The sequence below is a fragment of the Herpailurus yagouaroundi genome, unplaced genomic scaffold (assembly GCF_014898765.1).
Source record: "Herpailurus yagouaroundi ecotype Mexico unplaced genomic scaffold, PumYag 203, whole genome shotgun sequence".
NCBI classification, from domain to species: domain Eukaryota; kingdom Metazoa; phylum Chordata; class Mammalia; order Carnivora; family Felidae; genus Herpailurus; species Herpailurus yagouaroundi.
Genome location: NW_024412434.1, coordinates 2,178,599 through 2,192,201, shown reverse-complemented (window position 1 = coordinate 2,192,201; position 13,603 = coordinate 2,178,599).

The following is a 13,603-nucleotide window of genomic DNA, read 5'->3' as shown; positions in this document are numbered from 1 at the left end:
TAGGAGGAGGAAAGGTACCCATTTCCAGGCATAGAAATTATTCTACTGCCCAACACAAGAAGTCCAGTCTTCAATCAAATATTACATGTCATACAAAAAGGCAAAGAAAACACATTCCTGAGAGACAAAGCAATCATCAGAACCAGATTACATATGACACATATATTGGAGCTATCTGACAGTGAATTTAAATAACTATGATTAACATTTAAAGGCTCTGATGGAAAAGGTGGACAACATGCAGTATCATATGGGCAATTTTAGAAAGAAAGAATCAAAAGGAAAATGTTAGAACAAAAAGCACAGTAACAGACATGAAGAATGTTTCAATATGCTCATTAGTGGACTTGACATAGCTGAGAAAAGAATCAGTGAACCTGAAGATAATCAATAGAAAGTACCCAAACTAAAACACCAAGAGAAATAAAAGTAAAATATTACAGGGCAGAAAAATCCAAGCGCTGTGAGATATCAAGCAGTCTAGCATCTGCATAATTCAAACCCCAGAAAAAGAAGAGAATATGGCAGCAGAAGAAATATTCAAGCAAAGGACAGTTAAGAATTTTCCAAAATTGGGGCACCTGGGTGGCGCAGTCGGTTAAGCGTCCGACTTCAGCCAGGTCACGATCTCGCGGTCCGTGAGTTCGAGCCCCGCGTCAGGCTCTGGGCTGATGGCTCAGAGCCTGGAGCCTGTTTCCGATTCTGTGTCTCCCTCTCTCTCTGCCCCTCGCCCGTTCATGCTCTGTCTCTCTCTGTCCCAAAAATAAATAAACGTTGAAAAAAAAAATTAAAAAAAAAAAAGAATTTTCCAAAATTAATGGTAGACACCAAACCAAAGATCCATGAAACTGAGAGGACACTAATCAAGATGAATTAAAACACACATACACACACCACCACCACCACTACCAGTGGTATATCACATGCAAATTGCTAAAAACAAAAGACAAAGATAACATCCTGAAGGCAACCACAGGGGAGAGGAGGGAATGACATGAAGACATGAATTACAGCAGACTTCTTGTTAGTAACCAGGCAAGCCAGAGGACAATGGAGTAGCATCTTTAAAATGCGGGGATGGGGGGGGGGGTACCTATCAACCTAGAAATCTATGCCTAGCAAAAATATCTTTCAAAAATGAAGCAGAATTTAAGACTTCTTTAGACAAAGAAAACAAACAAACAAAAAAACAGAGATTCCATTGCCATCAGATCTATTCCACAAGAAATGCTAAAGGAAGTTCTTCAAGAGGATAAATTATGATAATGGATTAAAACTTGGATGTACACAGGGGCGCCTGGGTGGCTCAGTCGGTTAAACGTCCAACTTCAACTCAGGTCATGATCTCATGGTTTGTGAGTTTGAGCCCCTCATCAGGCTCTGTGCTGACAGCTCAGAGCCTGGAGCCTGCTTCAGATCCTGTGTGTCCCTCTCTCTCTGCCCCTCCTCCACTTACACTCTGTTTCTTTGTCTCTCAAAAGTAAACATTAAAAATATTTTTTTGAAAAACTTAGATGTACACAAAGAAATAAAGAATGATGGATATGGATAAATGCAGATAAAATATTTTTTATTTTAATTGCTCTAAAAGATAACTGTTAAAGTAAAAACACTGCAAAGTCTTGTATATTTAGAGCATATGTAAAAGAAAAATATATGACAACAATAGCACAATGAATGGAAGGGAGGAATTGGGAATATACTGTTGCAAGGACCTTACGTTATATGTGAAGTCGTATATTACTAGAGGATTATATTAATTCTGTGTAGACCATAGGCGTGAAAGAAAAAATTTACAGAAATATGTGACCATGAATTCCACAACTGCATTTCATTTTATGTATTTTATTTATTCTGGGATTTCTGGAAAATTCTCAACAATAATTCCTCCACCTTCCCGTAGCTTTTTTTTTTCTCTCAATTGAGAGATTTTCATTAGGAAAAATATTTATACTTCTACCTTTCATATATTTCCTGTTTTGTTTTCCACTTCATAATTCCTTCCTTGATCTGACCATCCAGTTCATGAAATAACTTTGGAACTATACTGTTCTGCTCTTCAACCCAATCGAACTTACAAATGTTTGTGCATTGTGTTTCCAAAATTCTTCCTTCTTTCTCTGAAGCTTTTTATGAAGCTTATTTTAAATGTTTACTTATTTATTTTTGCGAGAGAGAGAGAGGAGAGAGAGAATCCCGCTTGGTGCTATTAGTGCAGAGCCTGACAGGGGGCTCAAACTCATGAAACTGTGAGATCATGACCAGAGCTAAAATCAAAAGTTGGACATTTAACTGACTGAGCCACTCAGTCACCCCGAAGTTTATTTTAAATTCTTTTCCACTTTGATCCATTAGTTTGACTTCCTCTGATACAAGTAGTTTCAATAATCATTTTACTTTAATTGGTTATATTGCTTCTTATATGTTTCAGAAGCTTTCCCCCTCTGTTTATATTTACTCTTTGGGATCATCAGCTGCCTTGGCTAGTAATGTCTATCCAAAGGAAAGGAAGAAAAGCCTAAATATTGGTTCATGCTCCTCCAGAAGAGGTTAGGACTGGGGAAATGGTGTCTCTAGGATAGTGATCTGGCTCAAGCATTCACTGTTTTCTCCACTTTGGGCATCAATCACCTACCCTCCAGGGTATCTGACAATCCCTCTCCACCAGTCACTGCTACTGGTGGGAGAGAAGAGGTGCAGGCCAGCCAATCCGTACTCATTGTGCTCTGCTCCTGTCTCATAGGCCACACTTCCAAATGTCTTTGGCAGTTCTTGTTTTTTCTACCTACCCCTTAAAAGTTGCTATTTTCTAAAGCTCCTTGCACATTCCTATTTTCCGTAACACTGGGCAGGTTTACATTGTTATTGCCTTTACACTGTGCCTGCACAAAATAACATTCAGTGTTTGTTAAACAATTTTCTAATTGAAAAAGCCAAACGACCTTTCCAACCACATCTTTCTTCTTGGAGGAGCTAAGTACTCTCAGCTTCAGAGTACTTGTTTTTAATAGTTCAGTTATTTATCTTAAAAAGGAGTTAAACTGCTAAACAAAACTTAAATGCAGAATAATTCTAAAGTTCCTCCCAACTCTATATTTCTGTGGGTCCACATTTGTACTGTAGAGTTGCTTGAACCATATACTTTTACCATGTTTTAGTCTCTGATGGATGTCAGTTTAACATTGAGAGGATTCATTGCTAATTTTTAGCTCTCGGTGAAAGTCACTGTGGCTAGCCTTCTACACAAATATTTTCGTATTCACATTTAGATTTACTAGAAATCTTCAAGGAGGGTTTTTCTTCTGGAATGCTTTTCCTTACACTAAATTGCTCTTCTGAACCATTCTGAAGTGATTCTGTTGATTCTTTTTATTAACATCCGTTTTTTACTATTTTCAGAACATAACAAAAAAGACTTTGGCTTCTGATTTCTTATTCATAACCTAGTTAACCAGATATAAAGAAAATAAAGAAAGAAAGAAAACTGACCAGTAAAAGCTGAAATTATTATCTTTCTTGAAGAAAACATATGAAAAAATCTTTGCTTTCTAGGAGAAGATTTCTTATGTATGATACCAAAGGCTTGATCCATAAGATAACAAATTGATAGACTGCATTTCAGCAGTTAAAAACCTCTTCAAAAGGCTTTAGTAGGGTAATAAACAAGCTGAGAAAGGGAGAAAATACTTGCAGAATGCATATAGAGTAAGGACATTTATCAGAATGCGTAAATAATTCCCAAAATTCAATAATAAAGTAAAAAAAAATTTTGTTAGTGAGCAAAAATACTTCACCAAAGAAGATATAAAGAAGGAAAATAAGCACATAAAAATGCTCAACTCAACATCTTTAGACATTTGGGAAATGCAAATAAAAATAACAGCAAGATATCTCTGCATACCCATAGAATGGCTAATTGCAACATAATTAGAAATATGTTTTTGGTTTCTGCCCCTGGGTTCCTGACAGAGCTCCTAAAACTCTTGTAATTTGCATAGCGATCGGGATGTTAGGAGCATCTTTTGTTTTAACATTTGGTCTTTGGTCTTGGTTCCTGACATAGGGCTCCTACCTCTTTTGGATTTCCTGAGTGATAGGAGCATCTTTTGTTCTAATGTTGCAACTCTTGGTGGCCTCCTGGATAGCTTCAGGATGGAGGCTGGTTATCAGAAAGACCAGGCCATGATTAGAAACGTGGAACTTTTAGAACCACCCCCCTCCTCTGGGGGCTAGAGATTGCCTATCTGATGCAGCCTCCATAAAAATCTCTAAACTATATTCTGAGAGCTTCCAGGTTAGTGAACATATCCATGTACCAGAACAGTGGCACACCCCAATTCCAAGGGACAGAAGCTTCTGTGCTTGGGATCCTTCCAGATCTATGTATCTTTTCATCTGGTTGTTCATTTGTATCCTTCATAATAAACATAAGTTTAAAAAAAAAAACCTGGCCATCTGTAGAGACCGCATGAATCTTCAAACTATTATATTCAGAAAGTTTCTTTTTATCTCTATGTGAATGTTTCCAAATTCTTCACACTAACAACTCAGGTTCAGAAATCTCAAGTGAATCTATACACAGTCTTAGAAATCAATGCTAAATTATCAGTTGTCATGCCTGAATGTGGGTGACTGGGTTTCCCAACCATGAAAATAGTTTCTATTACAAAAAATGTTACATTTCATTTTAGGAAAATGATATCCACATGATGGCACTATAACCTACAAAATTAGAGGTTGTCAATTTATGAAGACCAAGAACTTGGTAAATTCTAGAGTACTTGCTATTGATGAAACATGCTTAAAAATAAGGCATTTTATATACAGATAATATGGACATCATTTCCTTTATATTTTATAGAGACATACTGGCTAATACTTAATTTCCAGTGCAGTTTTCACATGGCTCATTTAATAACAGCATCTTAGGGGCGCCTGGGTGGCGCAGTCGGTTAAGCGTCTGACTTCAGCCAGGTCACGATCTCGCGGTCCGTGAGTTCGAGCCCTGCGTCAGGCTCTGGGCTGATGGCTCAGAGCCTGGAGCCTGTTTCCGATTCTGTGTCTCCTTCTCTCTCTGCCCCTCCCCCGTTCATGCTCTGTCTCTCTCTGTCCCAAAAGTAAATAAAAAACGTTGAAAAAAATAAATAAATAACAGCATCTTAGTTCTGAGCTTATAGAAAACAGTTATTAAACATTTTTAGCATATGGCACTGAACTAGATAGGTCAAACGAAACCAAACGAAAAGGTATTTAGAAGTCTGTTGTGAGCATTCAACTGTTTTGGAAGCTACTGAATGCATTCCCATAATGTCATGTCTTCCCATAGGTTATTTTAAAGGCTAATCTAGGAATAGGGACAGAGCCATCATGAAGTTATATTCTGGCAGGGGAGACAGGCTTTAACTACATGTTGACATTATTAATTACAATTATAGTAAACACTACAAAGGAGATGTCTAAGTAAAATAAAAACATATAAATGGTTAAAGGGTTTTAATCCAGTCTGCCAAATAAAAGGAAGCTTCACTGAAGAAGAAATCATGAATGAGGCAAGCTCTGAAGGATGATTAGAAATTAAAGAGATAAGGGGCACCAGGGTGCCTCAGTCAGTCAAGGTCTGACTTCGGCTCAGGTCATGAACTCGCGGTTTGTGAGTTTGAGCCCCACATCGGGCTCTGTGCTGACAGCTCAGAGCCTGGAGCCTGCTTCAGATTCTGTGTCTCCCTCTCTCTCTGTCCCTCCCCAGCTTGCACTCTTTCTCTCTCTCTCTCTCTCTCAAAAATAAACATTAAAAAAATATTAAAAAAAAATTAAAGAGGTAAAAGAAAGGGAAAAGCATTATAATCACAGGGAACCACATGTGCAAAAGGACTGAGGCAGCATATATCAGTAACTGAGAACATTAACAAAAAGCCATCCCATCTTGATTGATCTATACAAATCAGGATTTAGTTCAAATGTTTTATTATCAATTCATTGATCTCTAAATGTATCCAATTTACGGATGAACTATATTTTAAGTTTGATAGAAAATTAGCTGTTTAGAAGGAAACATACTTTTCCATGGCAAAAATAGTATAAATAATAGTACTATGAAGCCTATCTAAGCCACACTGTAATTACAATGGACTGTTCTCCTTGAATAAAGTATGTTCCCCATATATATTTCTCAATGCCTTAAATAAACAACAGTTCTGCTTTATAATTAACAATAGAAGAAAGATAAAGTAGAAGTAATTTTAGAATGTATATTGTATGCTGAAGATAGAGAATAATTTAATTAGAAAAACCTTTGGGTGATCAATGGAGGCTTCTGGAAGTTCTAAACAGAACTTCTATGCACATTAAAGAGTTCTTTACAGACTGAGGGCATTGACTCCTTTTTAGCCTAATTTTACTTTAAAACTTGAAACTTTCTTTTCCTTGGTATAGTTGTATTACTAGCTCTACTTTTTTTTGCCCAAACAGCATGATTAAATGTGTTCTAGTTCCTAAATGAAATAGAATCAGAGAAAGTAAGAAGAAAGGGGTTTTTCCCCTCCTTTAGCAATTGAGCAGGAGTTCAAAAGAGGAAAGGAGAAACTAAAGGGTGAGTGTGTGAACATGGGGGAGTGGGCACAGGTGTGGCTGTGTAAGAGGAAGCCACTGCATCCCAGTGACAAAAGGAGAGTTTTGCAGCCTATAGAAAACCTGAGTTACACGAGCACTTAAAGGCACCAAGAAAGGGAGTATGGCAGATGTTAAAAAAATCTCTTCAATGAATAAAGTAATAGAAGGAAGGAAGATCAGAACCCCCCTTCCTCTGTCACAGGTAGTGAGGTCAGCCAGGGATATTTAATAGCATCCTGTGACTTGTCAAAGATAAAGCTGGACACTAGTGAAAGTGGTAAAGACAGGTTTTTAATCATATCTCTACTATTGCAATAGAGAAAAGAGTCCAGCATGAACTGAACTCAACTTGGATTTGTAGAGAGGTGATTGGGTGCTTTAAAGGGAGAAGGGAGGAGGGGGGAATAGGGAGGGGGAAGAATGGAGCTCAACAGAGTCTGGGAAGTGATCAGTTACAAAAAGTGACAAGGCAGAGTTGAGCCATTTAGATTTGTTAACTGGTACTTATGGAATCTCTTACCCTCCCACAGAGATTGGGAGACAGGAGTCCTTTCTTTAGGTGTTGGCAAGAGAACAAGCTATAATTTCTTTTGACAGCTTTGAGTTTTCTTGGACAAGCAATTCAAACGGGGCTAGAGTCATTCTAGGGCTGACACCTTGAGCTGTTAGAAACTATGTCTGCTTGTGTTTTGTTCAAGTCTTTAGAAGTCAAGGATGAGGCTTAGGCTGCTCAGAGCAGCCTGTGTAAAGTTTGGTTAAGGAGAGACTATTTGTCAGGCTAAAGTGCAGTGTACAATTGGTTATTCCTCTGGATACCATTTTCACATGTTGTAAGTTCAAAATGTAACTACTGTACATGTCTTAAGGATTAAACTTTAGTAGATGATTTCAAAATGTTTCTACCACGTCTTCTACCATACTATGAATATGATATAAACTGACTATATAAATAATGATAGCGAATAGTTACTGAGCTTTGTACTATATTAAAGCCTTTATATTTATTAATTGATTCTTCACAAATGCCTTATGGGATCAGTATCATGATTCCTCTTCTACAGCTAAGGAAAAGTAGGCTTGAGAGTGGGGCTAAAATTTTTGACATAATTTTGGCAAAAATTGTGGCACAGAGCCCTTTTCCAATATGAGATGTATTGGTAAGAACAATCTCTCTGTTCTTAATGCCTGGCCTCTCCCATGCTCTAGTTCTTAAAGGCTTGAAGAGGGCTGTGTGTGTATGTACATATATATGTATATATACATGTATGTGTATGTATATATGTGTATGTATATATACATGTATATATGTATATGTGTGTGTGTATATATATGTATATATATAAACAGTCTCTACCCTGTTACTTTTCCTTTCTTATTCTTTCTTTCCACCCCTAAACCTTTTTGCTGATAACCTGATTTATTTTCCAGAACAGTGACCCCAAGTCATAGCACTGACACCTTCTATTCCTGTTAGCCTAGTCTTTTTTTCCCTTCCTTTTGATCTGATCAGTAGCCCATTTCACCATCTGAATTGATCCTGATGCTTTTTTACTCAGTTCTTGCTGGCTCTTGATATCTGTTTTTAATTTGGCTTACTTGATTTCTCCTTTTTCTGACAGCCATGCACACATCTGAGTTTCAATAGCTGCCATTTCAATGTAATGGAATTTAGTCTTCAGAATTTAGTCCTGATGAAACAGTTGTTGAAATGAGCCCTCTTTGTCATGGGAGATGCTGTTTTATTTCAATCCAGTAACTTTCTAATCCTCTCATAACATGGGGCTCAATTCTTTTAAAGGATTTTACGTTGGATTTATTTCTGAGACCAGTTTCAAATTTCTTTTCAATAATTAAAATAATTAATAAAGTACTCAGCAGTTCATATGCTCTAAGGTCATCATTCATGTCTCTTATGCTGGTGTTCTTCTGGCATCTCATTTACGTACTTAAAAATAGAAAAAAGAAACACTAATTACTATCATTTTTATATCAAAAATATTTGGAGAACTAATTCTATCAAATTCTGCAGTTTCCAAGGTTGAACAGTGGTCAGTTTTAGACAAGCTTCTTAGTTTTCCAGTCCTTATGGTTCTCTCTGACATTAGCTATAGTGTGATTCTATGTGAAAAAAATAAATCTTGGCAGGCAACTGAATTTGTGGTCAATAAAAACATGTAGAAAACATTTGAAAGTAGATTTTCATGATTTAAAAAATGATACGTGACAGTTTAATGACTGCAAATAATCTCCTAGTTTTAAAGAATTCAGTGGCCTGAGTTTGTATTATAATACTCATCCTTTTACCATGGTTCTAAGTATTCTGCTGAGTTCACAGCCAGTAGATATTGATGTTTAAGTTTATAATCCTCAAAAAAAAAAAAAAAAAAAAAGAACACACCCCCACATATAAAAGGATATTTCCTATGCTGGAAGTAGGACTGTTAACTTTCTTGTAGCAGGAAACATTTCTTCCCAAACAGCAAATTGGAGACATCATAAATCGAGTGCATATTACATTGACTTCTTTTCCTTTTCTCAAATTTTTAAACTGGACACACTATATTTGTTAGAGTCTCAAATCCTAAAGCTTGAATAGAAAGGGCCTGTGTAAATACCTTTCAAGTGAATCCATTTTCTAATTCTCTCCTGCAGTAAATTAATAAACAAAAAAGGAGGGTAGCCATTTAAACAATGCAAAATTCTGAGATCTTGTGGTATAGTAGTAGTAGCACAGGGTTAAAAGTCACAAATCCTGGATTCTAGTCTCGATATTACTATTGGTTAGCCAAAGCAAGTATTGTAACTACTCAGCCTCCACTTCCTAATTTAGTTTCCTTAAGTTTTATTTATTTATCAGGGTGCCTGGGTGACTCAGTTGGTTAAACATCTGACCAGCTTAGGTCATGATCTCATGGTTCGTGAGTTCAAGCCTCGCGTGGGGCTCTGTGCTGACAGCTCAGGGCATGGAGCCTGCTTTAGATTCTGTGTCTCCCTCTCTCTCTCTGCCCCTCCCCTGCTCACACTCTGTTACTTTCTAATCCTCAAAAATAAATAAACATTTAAAATTTATTTTTATTTATTTTTAGAGACACAGAGCGAGTGGGAGCGGGGGAGGGGCGGAGAGAAGCAGACAATCTCAAGCAGCCTCTGCACTGTCAGCATCAGCGCAGAGCCCAACACAGGTCTGGAACTCATGAAACCGCGAGACCATGACCGAAGCGGAAATCAAGAGCTGGATGCTTAACCGACTGAGCCACCCAGGCGCCCCTCCACTTTCTAATTTATAAAACAAAGGGGTGGATTTAGAGCTTAGATTCCACACAAGTCAATGAAGGAACTTGCACAAGTAATAAGGTATTAATTATAACTCACATTTATTCAGTGCTTACTTTGGGCCAAGCACAAAATTCTATATACTTACATGAATTAATCTTCACAACAACCTATGAGTCAGGTACTAATACTATCTCCATTTCATAGGCGAGGAAATGGAAGCACAGAGCAGTTTAGGAACTTGCCCAACATTTGCACAGCTAGTAAAGTATCAAAATTGGAATTTTAACTCAGAATTCTGGCCCCTGTTTCCTGACAACAATCATTTATCGCAAGCAAAGAGGAGACATTTTATTTCTAAGAAGATCAGTAAAGGAGATAGCATGTAAGCTAGGTCTTACAGTATGCAGAAGATTTTAACCGGCAGATATAGAGAATTGAGGAGAAAATGGAGTGAATAAAGCCCAAAAAGATTGGAAAATATAAGGTAATTATACGGAACAGTAAGTAGTAAGGTTTGGCTAAAATGCTGCCAGCATTTAATCTTGCAGCACACTAGACTCATCTGGAAATCTTAAAAGAAGTGGATTTATAGGTTCTTTTTTTGGGGATTCTGACTCAGTAAGTCAACAGGTAGGGCCTATGGCCTAGGAACATCTTTTCAACAAGTTTTTCACATGACTCTGATGTGCAGCAAGGTATTAAGAAGCAGTGTGGTATAAAACACAAAGGACTAACATGGAATAGGCCTGTATACCTAAGTTGGACTCAGATCATCAAGGGCTTTATGCCAAACTAAGATATTTGGACTCAGCCAGTAAGATCTCACTGACTTTTTTGCTTTAATTAAAATTTTATATTTTTAGAATATGTAATGCATGCATGTAGCAGAAAATTCAAGAGGCCAACAAAAGGAACTCAATCTGCTTTCCACCTTTGACTCCTTAAGTCCCAGTCCCTCTTAATCATTCAGGATTTTTAAGAAGAGAAATCACAAGAGCCATGTATTGGGAAAATGAACCAGATAGAAATATTTAAGAAGAACTATATTGGAGGCAAGGATGACCTCAGTCACACTGGTCATAGTGGGAATGAGAAGGAAAGGATGGATGCAAATTTCTACACATGAAAGCAATAGGATTGGCGTTAGCATAGGACCTAGAACATAGCAGGCTCTTTAAATTATAAACTAAATGGATCCTCAATGATAAGAGTATACAATGACCAAAATGACTCCATGATTTAAAGGCAGGATGACCGGGAACTGAAAAGTGCTGCTACATTGTTGAAATAAAAACAATGTTCAAGAATGGAAAGGGAAGATGATATAGTTTTGAATCTATTGAGTTAGAAATGATCATAGGTAAGTGTAAGTGAAACTTCTATCAGATAGATGGAAATATGATTTGGTGCTAGGAAGAGAAGCTGGGAGCTTGAGGTATAACTTTGGGAATTTCCTTTCCAACAGAAATGGGAATGATGAAATAAGGAGGATGATGTAGAAGCAAATGATCAAGGGCAGAAAATTCAGAACTATCTGCATTTAGAGAAACAAAGGTGAGTGAAGCCAAGAGAGTCAAATGTCATGGAAATTCAGAGGTGGGGGGAGACCTTAAGAAGGTAGTATTAATTAGGAAAAGAGGTCAAGGAGGATGAAAAATGTAAAAAAAAGTTTCAGATTCTCTAATCAGAAAGAAGGGAGAAAGAGGGCAAAAATCAGACAGCCAGGAAATAAGAAATGAGTAGGTGGTAAGGAAGTGAAAATAGCAAGTGCTTTCTATTCTTGAGAATTCTGATAGCGAGAGGATTGGCAAGAGCTGGATCAACAACCATCTGGGCAAAAAAATGTTATGTGAACGTGCACCCTAGAGCTAGAAACTCTGTAGTCTTCCTTCTGGGAAAAGCAGTGTCAACAGTTTTCAAGTAGAGGCAAGATATGAACACATTTGCAGGGAGAGGAGAAGGAGCTAAGAGGAAGAGAGAGAATAAAGGTACAATATGGGAAAGAAAAGACACCTATTTTGGAGTGGTGTGGTGGCTCAGTCAGTTGAGCATCCAACTCTTGATTTCAGCTCAGGTCATGATCCCATGGTTGTTGGATCAAGCTCTGTGCTGAGCTTGGAGCCTGCTTAAGATTCTCTCTCTCTCCCTATGCCCCATCACTGCCTCTCTCTCTAAAATAAAAAAATAAAAAACAAAACAGTAAACATCAAAAAAAAATGACACTTATCTTACAACTGTATTTGGAAGGAGGTGTTCCTCCTGACTCACAAAGGGAGGGATAATTTAAGAGATTTTCAGGGGAAGAGGGAGTATTTGGGTGTGACTGACAGCCCGTACTTTCTCAGGAAAGTAGTTGCTCTAGTTGTTTCTCCTCAACAGAGAATTAAATATTGCCTAGGTGAGGAACCCAAACATTTAGACACTAGACCAATATAAAAATGGCTGTTTTTTTTTTTTTTATTGAGCACACACTTTATGGTAGATACTTTATTTAATCTTTGTAACAATGCAAAGAAGTAGGTACTATTATTCTTCCTGTTTTAAAACTTATGTCTTCATAACCTGCTCTTTTTTATCCCTGATATCCCATTAAAATTTTTCTATCTTTATCTTATGTAAAAAACAAAACAAAACAACAACAACAACAACAAAAAAAAACCCTGAAAAATCAGCTCTTGGCATTTCTAATGAAATGTTTGAATTATTTGAAAGGGATACCCCTGAGAGGCAGGTGATTTGTCTCAGAGCTCAAGCTTCTTTTAGAATCCTTCACTTTGGGTAGGCAGAATGATGCTCCTACTCCCCAAAAATGTCTACATTGTAATCACTGTTAACCTATGAACATGTCAGATTACATGGCAAAGTTACAGGTAGAATTAAACTGTATTACAGATAGAATTAAGCAGCTGATCAGCTGATTTTGATACGGGAAGATTATCCTGGATCATCAGGGTGGGCCCAGTGGTTCTACCAAAGAGAACTGGGACGCAAGAGAATCAGAGAGATGGCAGCATGAGAAAGAACCAGTTGTTGCTGGCTTTGAAGATGGAGAAAAGGAGTCATGACCCAGGGAATGTGGGTGGTCTCTAGAAGATGAAAAATGCAAGGACATGGACTCTTCCCTGGAGCCCACAACCCCTTGACTTTAGCCCATTGAGATGTTTATTTTTTTTTCTCAGCAACTTTTCTAAAAAAATTTTTTTTTAAATTTATTTATTTTTGAGACAGAGAGAGACAGAGCATGAACGGGAGAGGGTCAGAGAGAGAGGGAGACACAGAATCTGAAACAGGCTCCAGGCTCTGAGCAGTCAGCACAGAGCCCGACGCAGGACTCAAACTCACATACCGTGAGATCGTGACCTGAGCCGAAGTCGGATGCTTAACCGACTGAGCCACCCAGGCACCCCTCTCAGCAACTTTTCAAGTGGTGTCCTTGACACTGGCTTTGTGCATGACACATTCCTGAGTACTATAGGACTGTTAGATAATAAATGTGTTGTTTTAAGTAAGTTTGTGGTAATTTCAAATAGCAGCACTAGGAAATTGCATGTACCTTCCCCACTGCTATGTCATGCCCTCTCTTTTCAGATCCCAGGTACTCTCCTGTTCTCAAAAGCAGGTACTCTCAAGAAGGATTTGACATTTACATCTTAGTGTATGTTGCTTTACCACTAATTCTTACATTTAAGCCCTTTATTCATTTTATTGAGAGACAGAC